Below are 10743 nucleotides of genomic sequence, written 5' to 3'. Positions count from 1 at the left end.
TGTCTTCTCCCAGCCCCTTCTCTCCCCTCTGCCCCCTCGAGAAAAGAAAAAAAATGTGCTGCTCTACTTTATGGATTATTGGGAAATCCTCCACTGTGGCTATCACTGTCCCTCAGGACTTCCCTGTCAGGTTCCTTCCAGGGTTTCTGTCCACAGATCCCACTGATACTTTGAAAAGTTTCTTCTCTGAAGATGGGCTATTAAAAAGAGAATGCTGAGGTGAAACCCAGAGCTAACAATCTGAGCAATAATCATTCCAGACCACTATGAAGTCTTAGAGGTGTTTGGCCTAATTTTTTCCTTTTCTTTTCCATCCTCAGTAGTCAGGCAGAAGCACTGCTCCATCATTCGCTCAACCAAAGCTGGCAGAGCTTATATAGGGGAAACAGGGATTTTGATCTCCTCATCTGAGCCAGCAAGCATGATGGCAGTTTCCCCTCTCTCAAATGAGCTCTGTGCCCTTTAGATCCAGATCTAGACGCTGACCCATGCCCTGCAGAGCCTACTCTGGACATTGACTGACACCTTTAGATCTTTTTTAAAAACTAGCAAACTGAAAGTTGAGAAAAAATGGGTCTTGAACCACCATTTGAGTGCCCAACAAGTCGCTCCCCATCCAGGGTTCCTTCCTCCATGTTTTATGAGTTGCAGTTGCTCAGCCTGCTCATGACACTGGCTGATTAGTGCTCTCCAAGGGTTCTAAATGCTCTGCTTCTCCTGGATCCTCTGACACCCCTCTGGGACAGAAGACAGAAAGTGAAACATCTCTCCTGGGGCAGGTGAGGCTCACTGAACTCAGTGGAAGACCCTGGAGCTAAAATTCGGTCCTGAGAAGACAGAGAAAAAAAGGCACCAAAAGGAAGATATAGTTTGACAAATAAATACGGAGAGAGCAGTAGAGAGCCCTATTAAAGTCACAATTCCTCCAATAGGCCTTCCCTGACTAAACCCTCTTTTCCCTTTATCCCCCCCCATGCCTTCTGCATCACCCTTGCACTGGGATTTGTATCCTTCATTCACCCCACCCGCAGTTCCACAGCACTTAAGTACATTCCATAATTTATTTTAATGTCTGTCTTCCCCTCTAGACTGTGAGCTACTTGTGGGCAGATCTACTAAGTCTGTTATACTGAACTCTCCCAAAGAGTACAGTGTTCTGCACACAGTGAAGTACTCCATAAATGTGATTGAATGATTGATTTTTCTTATGGTATTTGTTAAGTGTTTACTATGTGCCAGCTACTGCACAAAGCACTGAGGTAGATGCAAGCTAACTCGATTGGACACAGTTCATGTCCCACATGGGGATCACAGCCTTAATCCCCATTTTACAGTTGAAGTAACGAGGCACAGAGAAGTTATGTGACTTGCCCAAAGTCACACAGCAGACAAGTCGTGGAGCTGGGATTTGAATCCAGATCCTCTGACTCCCAGGCCCATGCTATTTCTACTAGGCCATCCTGCTTCCCAGCTTGGTTGATTCAATTGACTGATCGATTGAGAGACAGTGGACTCCTGGGACTTAGGAGTGACACTCAACCAATAAAACCAACTGTACAAAGTCCACCACTCATTCATTTTTCTCTTCCCTTCTCCTTATCCCACCAGTGGTCCATTTGATGCCAGGGGAAGAGGCAGGAGTGAGAAGGGGAAGGATGAGGCTGGACTCCTTTGTCTTGTGAGTCAAGCTGTGAGTAGCCATGGAAACCACACTCCCCAAGAAGAGAGAAATTTCCTCCACTGAGGTCTGCAATGGCTTTTGGGTGGAGGAAGTCAGAAGGTAATAAATAATCTCCTGGGCTGTGAATTCAGGAAAGAAGGGCTGATGTAACAGTAGTTGGAGGAATAGGGCAATCAAACCTGATTAGGTTTGAGAATCAGGGCAATCAGGGAGGTAAGAACAGTTTCTTCGGTGGCACTTTGGTTGATAGTCTTGGGTGCAGAGAGTCTACATTTCTGTCCTTGTTCCTGTGGACCTGCTGGTCTTGGTTTCAGTGCAGGATTAAGAATCTGGGGCAGGATATGGGATGTTCATTGGAACCTCAAAGTCTTACGAGGAAGGGAGCAGGGATCAATGCTAGTCCCACAGCCACTGAAGTTAACTGCCCATGGAAGAGAAGTAGAGAGAAATGATTGTATTTGTTAAGCTCTTAGTCTGTGTCAAGCACTGTTCTAAGCACTGGGGTAGATACAAGCTAATCAGCTAGGACATAGTCCCTGTCCCATATCACAGTCTTAATCCCCATTTTCCAGATGAAGTAACTGAGGTACAGAAAAATTAAGTGACTTTCCCAAGGTTTCCCAGAAGACATGTGTTAGAGCCAGGAAGCGCTTAGTACAGTGCTCTGCACATAGTAAGCGCTCAATAAATACGATTGATTAGAATCCATGTCCTTCTGACTCGCAGGCCCATGCTCTATCAGCGAGGGGCTATGCAGGGAGGTAGAAAGAGGCTGCCAAGGTTGGGGGAAGAAAGAAAAATGCAAAAAACAATTCTGTCTGAAGTGACCTTGGTTGTTTGGGGGTTGCTAGAAGGTTTTTTTACTTTTCTTTTGATTTTCAAAGTAGCAGCCGGCAGGAAATCCTGAAAACTCCCCTGGGGAGTACGGGGAGTACAAAAAACCAGCCACTGACACCGTCAGAATCACGTTGGGGACTGGAAGATGGGAAAAAACCAATGAAGATGTGGCTGTGACTGAACTGAGGTTTAAGGTAGAAAGTTCCAGAAACCTGATGTTCTCTCTCCCATGGGAGACTCACAATCCCCCACTGGTTCTTCAGACGCCCACCCAAATGGGCTACCTGCAATTTGACCTTTGCCTAGTGGTTCCAGGTCTCTGGTCTTTCTTGGGCTCCACTTTCTCAGCTTCATCGACAGAAGGGCATTCTCTTTCAGTTCGGGCTCCCCCAGTGTATGCTGGACTGCTCTTGGGGTGATCTGGCATGAGAAGTGTGCCCACAGTGGCAAGGGAGAGACAACACCAAGGGGCTGGGTTGGGGGGGCAGGGTAGCACAGAATACTGTGCTCTCTCCACTTGTCTGCTGTGTGACCTTGGGCAAGTCACTTCACTTCTCTGTGCCTCAGTTACCTCATCTGGAAAATGGGGATCCACCTCTCAGTGTCGCACCTGGAGAGTTTCCAGTACTCTACCAGTCTTGACTATGGGAGGGAGAGTCAAGCAGAGGCATATCCATTCCATTCCTAGCTTGGGCAGTGGCTAGAGAGTGGAAGGCAATCTGCTACAAGTCAAAACTCTCCTGTGCTGGGCAGCAGAAGCATGGGAGAGAGTCGAGGGTGGAGACTCAGGTTTACTGTGCAGAAGGAGGCAATGGTAAATCGCTTCTTTTCTATTCCAAGAAAATTATATGGATACACTACCGGAATGATTACAGATGGAGGTGGGGCATTCAGGGAGAGATGTGTCCATGACATCGGACACGACTTGACAGCATAAGACAACAACAACAACAAAATGGGGATTGAGACTGAGAGCCCCGTGTGGGACAGGGACTGTGTCCAACCTGATTTGCTTGTATCCACCCCAATGCTTAGTACAGTGCCTGGCAAACAGTAAGCACTTAAAAATACCACAATTATTATCATTAACATTGAACTCTCTTAGAACGCCATTGGCTTACGGGACTGGTTAGGGTATAAGAGAGAGGCCGAGCCCACGATGAAAGATGCGTGAAGCCCTGCGGAAAGCACCACATGGTGAATTTGGGTCATTCCAGCGGAAATACTTCCCAGCCAAGTTCATTCCAGGACCTCCATACAATCAGGGGAAGAGGAAGAGGCAGGTTCTGGCCAGAACAAAATTAGACCATAGAGGAAGGGGCCCTGGTCAACTCCAGTTAATTCAAAATGGATCTGATATCCTTCCCCCTCTCTCTCCTCTCTCCCTTCCAATACCGGCCCCCCTGAAACCCCGTCACTTCCCATTAATACCTGATGCTTCCAACATTCAGTGGATTCCACCACTAGGTGTTTTCTAGGGAAAACAGAACAGTTTTACTCTTAATTCTCCAAAAAGAACTTGTCAATAAAGGAGACAGATAGGTAATGTAATTTCAGAGCTTTCCCAGGAGAAGGGTAGAAAGTTTAATTCAGCTTTATATAAACCAGAAGTGCCCAACTTCTGAAGTGGATGCCATTCTTTTCCAGTTAAAGTGAAGCTTACAAATAAATTTAAACTTTCAACTTGGATGCTCAACTTGAATATAATTTGCAAGACTAAAAACCCAGAGAAGCTTGAAACCTATTTTTTCCACTTCCAAGTGAGTTCAGTTGTGTGTGTGACACAATATAGTTCACACAAACCCATTCAATCCGGAACTAAGGCATCTTGCATTGCTATGTCTTACCTGGTGGCTTTGGAATTCCTGAAGACTATTTGGAGACTCTGAGGCTCCGTAAGCTTGGTCAACCTTGATCTAACTAAAGTACGAGGGGCAAAGAGGGGTCTTGGGAAGGAAGAAGAAACTTTAGTAAAACTCACCCTGTCCTGTGCACACTTACCAACATGTAAGAAGTTTGTAAATCTTTGCCTCCTTTAGAATCGTTGGGAATTTGATATTGATTCTTCCTCCTGGTCTTATCCACATAAAAATGTATTGATAGGAGGCAGGAAGACTGCAGGTCAGCTTCATCACCGGGGTCAAGAGTTCAGCGGTGCAGCTTAGTGGAAGGAGCATGGGCCTGGGAGCCACAGGGATCTGTGTTCTAATTCTGGTTCTGCCACTTGTCTGCTATGTGACCTTGGGCAAATCAAATGCTTCAGTCGCTTCATCTATGAATCGGGATTGTGAGTCCCATGTGGGCTGAGAACTGTGTCCAACCTGGTTATCTTCTATCTATTTCAGTACTTAATACAGTGCCTGATACATAGTAAGTACTTAACAATTACCACTTAAAAATGCTTAGTACAGTGCTTGCACACAATAAGCATTTAACTAATACCACTATCATTAGTGATAGTATTACTAAGGTGGAGTGTGGAAGAAATCTGACTCCTAGAGACAAAATGTCCTATTCTATCTAAGCATCTATCAATATTGATTGAGGACCTACTGATTATAGAGCACTATGCTAAGCGCTTGGAAGAGTAGAGACAGACTTGATCCCTGCCCCTGGGGAACTTATAATTAACCACTCAATGAATAGTATTAAACAAGCGCTTACTTTGCATATTCCTCAAGGGCAGGGATCTTGTCTATAACTACTACTACTACCAATAATAGTTAAAATTATGGTATTTGTAAAACAGTATGTGCCAAGCACTGTTCTAAGTGCTGGGATAGATACAGGGGCTCACACTTTTAATCCCCATTTTACAGATGAGGTAACTGAGGCCCAGAGAAGTTAAGTGACTTGCCCAAAGTCATACAGCAGACAGGTGGTGGAGGTGGGATGAGAATCCAGGTCCTCTGACTCCCAACACTGTGCTCCTTCCACTAAGCCACACCGCTTCTCCAGCTCCAACTCTGTAGTACTTTCCCAAATGCTTAATTCAGGGCTATGCACAAACTAGCCAGTTTTAAGCTGATGGAGAAAATGGTCTTCACATTATGCAGACACACATTATTTACAGATTATAGGAGGAGTAGAAAAAGCAAGGCAGAAGAATCTTGCATATGAATACAGGATGTGGGTATCTGCACATTTGGCTTGTTTCATTCAGGAGGCAGGGTCTCTTTCTCTCTCTCTCACACACACATACACACACCACATGCAGATGATTTTGTTTTTTTTAGCATTCACAGTCACTCCAGGGCAAGCTAGAGGGTCTCTTGCTCCATTAGGCACTAGGCTCACTCATGCTCACCTCTGGGCCTGGAGGAATGGACACTTCAGGACCCAGGTGGCTCCGTGAAGCAACAAAGAAGCCAGGAAGAGTGGCTATAAACCCAACCCTTTCCACGTTTTTTGCAGCTTGTGAGCCTCTTCAAAAATGCCAGCAAACAGTACTTACTCATCAGCCAAATACTTTGGGAACAGCTGGGTGTATCATCCACAGGACAATGCCTTCCAGATACACACACGTCCATGCACACACACACACAATTGCTCAGAGCTGTAATAATGCTCTTGGCTGGAGGTCTATTATGATGAAATATCTTTATAATGTTTCCCAGGAAACAAGAAGGTTTTTTGGGGAGAGAAAGAAAGGATGTTATTTGGTGAGACACTAATATCATCCATCACTTATTAAGCTCCCATGCAAGACAGTGAGAGTCAGAACTGTATCTCCCTGTCCTCCCAGAGCTTCCATTCTAAGGACTTAATTGGAAGTTTTGTGGTACAATATGTGCCTTTCTTTATGACATAGTGGTGGAGGTTACAGTGCCTGGCTCTCTCCCAGTGGCTAGGGAAGATAATGATTTTGTCTAAGTTTATTCTGCACACATCCTGCCCCCAGCATTACTGTAAATTGGTTGAGTTCTATTTGAAAAAGTTTCAAGGCAGATCCTGGTGTACTCTCTCTTCTAAGAAAAGGAAAAGAAATAAGGTACTGGGAAAAGCAGAACAAGAAGTACTGGCTGTGGGATATTTGCCAATCATGAGTGTGACCTAGGGGAAAGAGCATAAGACCCAGAGTTAGAAGACCTATATTCTGGGCCTAACTCTGCCACTGACCTGCTGGGAGACCTTGGGCTAGTCACTTAATCTCACTGGGCCTCAGGCTCCTCTTCTATATAATGGGGATAAAATAGACTCTGAGCCCCTTATGGCACAGATATTGTGTCCGAATTGCTAATCTTTTGTCTATCCAGAGTTTAGCATATAGTAGTGCTTAATAAATAGCATAACAATTTTGAATACTAATTATCCATCCAGGCCTCTGGCCCCTCCCTTCACACCTTATTAAAACACTTGCCCCCTTCCATTCTGCCCTCCCTGACTGCCAGCTTCTAACTCTCACTTTCCAATGGCTCCTTCCTTATTGATTTCAAACAACTCCATGTACCCTCTATCCTAAAAAAAACCCCTCCCTTGACCCCATGGCTCTGTCCAGTTATTGTCCCTTGTCCCTACTACCACCATTCCTTTCCAACATCCTTAAGTGAGTTGTTTACACCCACTGCCTCCACTTCCTCTCTTCCAGTTCTCTCCTTGGCCCACTGCAATCTGGCTTCTGCCCCCCTTGACCCCATGAAAACAGCTCTCCCTAGGGTCACCAGTGATCTTCTTCTTACCAAATCCAGTGGCTTCTACTCCATCCTAATCTTCTTCAGCCTCTTAGCAGCCTTCCACACTGTGGGTCACTCCCATCTCTTGGAAACACTAACATTGGTGATGGCGGCAGTTGTTCTGGATGGCCACCAAGGTCGCTGGGTGACTAAAGAATTAGTCAGACAGTATGTGACTACCGAAAGTTTTAATAAAGTTTCGTATGTAAGGCCGAAGACCGAAAGGGGGTAACACACCCACCGGGCTCATTTCCTTAAGGGAAAAGGCCCCGAGTGCCCGATGCAACGAGCTTATATACTGCTGATGCTGATCACAGTGATTGGTAGATTTGAAAACAGCGGGGACTGGATTGGTGCAGATTTGGTGCAGAGGTGGGCGGAGTCTATCTCCTTATTTGGTTTTGTTCCCGGACCCAGCTAGTGGGCTGCAGGGTCTAAGGCCCATACCAAATATGGCAACACGACCGCATCATCATCATCAATCGTATTTATTCAATCAGTCATACATTCATACATACAGTCATTCATTCATACATACAGTCATTCAACCGCATACATTCAATCAGTATCTGCAACCTTTCCATGGTGCATGGAGTCCCCATCATTGGCTTCCTTCAGACTGTTCTTTCCTGTTTATCTCTTTGGCCACTCCTCCTCAGTGTCTTTTGCTAGATCCTCCTGTGACTCCCACTTGCTAATGTGGGGATCCCTCAAAGCTCAGTTCCTGGGCCCCTTCTATTTTCCATCTATACCCATTCTTTGGGAGACCTCGTTCACTCCCAAGGCTTCAACTACCATCTCTGTGCCAACAGTTCCCTAATCTACCTCTCCAGTTCTCCAGTCCTATCCTCTCCTTCTCTGCAGTTCCTCATTTCCTACTGCCTTCAGGACACCGCTACACAGATGTTTACCAACACCTCAAACTTAACATGTTCAAAATGGAACTCCTTATTTCCCACCCAAACCCTATCCTCTCCCAGACTTTCCTATCACTGTAGACAACATCACCATCCTCCCTGTCTCACAAGTCCATCCAGTTGGTTCAATATTCACATCTCTAGAAACCACCATTTCCTCTCCATTCAAACTGCTACCATGCTGACTGAAGCACTTATCACACATCCCACCTTGACAACTATGTCAGCCTTCTCACTGACTTCTCTGCCTCCTGTCTCTCCCTTTTCCAGTCCATTTTTCACTATGCTGCCTGGATCAATTAAAACAAAAACAAACTCTTCAGTCCACATCTTCCCACTCCTCCAAAACTCCCAATGTTTGCCCTTCCATCTCCATAACAGAAACTCCTTACCTCCTACTTCACTTTGCTGAACTTCTATTACCAACTAGATCACACACTTCACTTCTGTAGTGCCTCTCTACTAACTGCACCTCGATCTTGTCTATCTCCTCCCTGAAACCCTTGTCCACATCCTCCCTCTATCCTAGAACTCCCTCCCCCTTTAAACATAACAGTACACCAATCTTCCAGTCTTCAAAGCCCTAATTAAATCATATCTCCTTTAAGAGGCTTTCACTGATTAAACCTTCATTTCCCCTATCCACCCTCCCTTCTGCATCGACTATGCACTTGAATCTGTACCCTTTAAGCACTTTGATATTCACCCTACCCCCAGCCCCATAGAACTTATGTACATACATACCTGTAATTTATTTTAGTGCCTGTCTCCTGCTCTAGTCTGTAAGCTCCTTGTGGACAGGAATTGAATCTAGCAATTCTACTGTATTGTACTCTTTTAAGTGCTTAGTACAGTGTTCTGCACATAGTAAGTGTGCAATTCACTCCTTCATTCATTCAATCATATTTATTGAACACTTACTGTGTGCAGAGCACTGTACTAAGCACTTGGGAAGCGCAGTTCAGCAACAAAAAGAGACAATCCCTGCCACATTGGGCTCACAGTCTAGAAGGGGGGAGACAGATATCAAAACAAATAATAAATACGATTGAATGAATGAGTAACTATCACTGATCACTGATCGAGATAGCACAGATGGAGCTGGAGAAGATGAAAAGATGCCCCCAGTCCTCTGGGTTAATACATTCCCACCAAGTTTTATAGACTAACCAGTCTGCATCATTGTTCTCCTTCCTAGAGTCTGATCTCCATGGGGAATGATGTCTTGAACTATAACCAGAAAAACAAAAAACAACCCCCAATGGGGGCCGTAGGGGAGAGGGTATCTAATCTGAGTTTCACAAGCACAAGCCTCTCCCTACTCATTGCCCAGCAGTGGGTAGGACTCTGTGTCTTTCAACAGATCAAAGGGGCAAGCTTTGTGATTACAAAAGGGCCATCCAGGAAAGACAACAAAACCCCTTTGTTCCTTTGGGTATTTTTCATTCCAAACTGCTGGCCTCCTAATTGCGGGCAGAGTACATATTCTCAAAGAGCTAGGCCTTTCCTGAACCTAGTGGCCTGGACTCTGACTGGGAAACATCAACTGCAAGAGACAACCCATCAGCCCATCAGAGGTAAACACCCAGGATTTTCCACTGGCCAGGGTGGAGCCTGGGCATCAGTCTTTTGGTTTTGACAGGAGGAACAAAGATATGGAGGTCGCTGTTGGGTAGGGACTGTCTCTATATGTTGCCAACTTGTACTTCCTATGCGCTTAGTACAGTGCTCTGCACAAAGAAAGCACTCAATAAATACGATTGAATGAATGAATATGGGCTCTCCCTTGCCCAGTGGTTTCCGAGTTTTCTCTCTCCCTAATAAAATAAACCCCCATTTTGTCTCCCACTTGACTTTGCAATAGAGCTTGAAGTGGAGGTGGAGAAGAGGAGTATTTGTGGGAGCCCAAGAGCTGGAGAAAGCTGGCTTGCCCTTTGGGAAAGAAAGAGAGTTTAGGGAATAAACAGCTGATTGGCACTCTGGTCTTCTTTGATCCCTTGGAAGCCCCCATAAAATCCATCTCAGGATCCTGGTGCTCCCAGGACTGGACCAAATCTGTAGTTCCCAAATGGATGTGTCTCCCTTCAGGCTAAAGTTGCCTTTGCTTATTCATTCATTCATTTATTGAGCACTTACTGTGTGCAGAGCACTGTACTAAGCATTTGGGAAAGTACAATACAGCAATAGATGTAACATTCCCTACCCACAATAAGCTTAATTAAGGTTTAGAAGGGAGGAGACAGACATCAATACAAATAAATAAAATTACATATATGTACATATGTGCTGTTGGGCTGGGAGAGGGGAAGAGCAATGGGAGTATGTCAGGGCAACAGCAGAAAGGAGTGGGAGATGAGGAAAAGTGGATTTTAGTTTGGGAATGTCTCTTGGAGGAGATGTGCCTTCAGTAAGCCTTTGAAGGAGGGGGAGAGTAATTGCCTGACGGATTTGAGGAGAGAGGACTTTCCAGGCCAGAGGCAAGATGTAGGCTAGGGATGGCGGCAAGGCAGAGATTGAGGCACAGTGAAAAGATGAACACTAGAGCCTATTTGTTCAGCCTGGAAAAAACAAAGATGGAATGATGGGAGAGCAAGAGGACTGAATCTAGATGAATAATGCTAGAAACATTAAATTT

General features: G+C 45.2%; 1 non-coding gene across 1 annotated transcript; it reads left to right on the top strand.

Moving 5' to 3' along the window:
- The first annotated feature begins 3110 nt into the window (after window positions 1-3110).
- LOC119944190 lies at window positions 3111-3248 on the top strand. Its single transcript, XR_005455691.1, has one exon. It is a non-coding gene; the product is annotated as a small nucleolar RNA SNORA7 (small nucleolar RNA).
- The last annotated feature ends 7495 nt before the right edge of the window (window positions 3249-10743 follow it).

This window comes from Tachyglossus aculeatus, chromosome 22 (assembly GCF_015852505.1).
Source record: "Tachyglossus aculeatus isolate mTacAcu1 chromosome 22, mTacAcu1.pri, whole genome shotgun sequence".
In the NCBI taxonomy this organism is placed as follows: domain Eukaryota; kingdom Metazoa; phylum Chordata; class Mammalia; order Monotremata; family Tachyglossidae; genus Tachyglossus; species Tachyglossus aculeatus.
The sequence above is the reverse complement of the archived record's forward strand: the minus strand, read 5'-3'. Positions and strand labels throughout refer to the sequence as shown.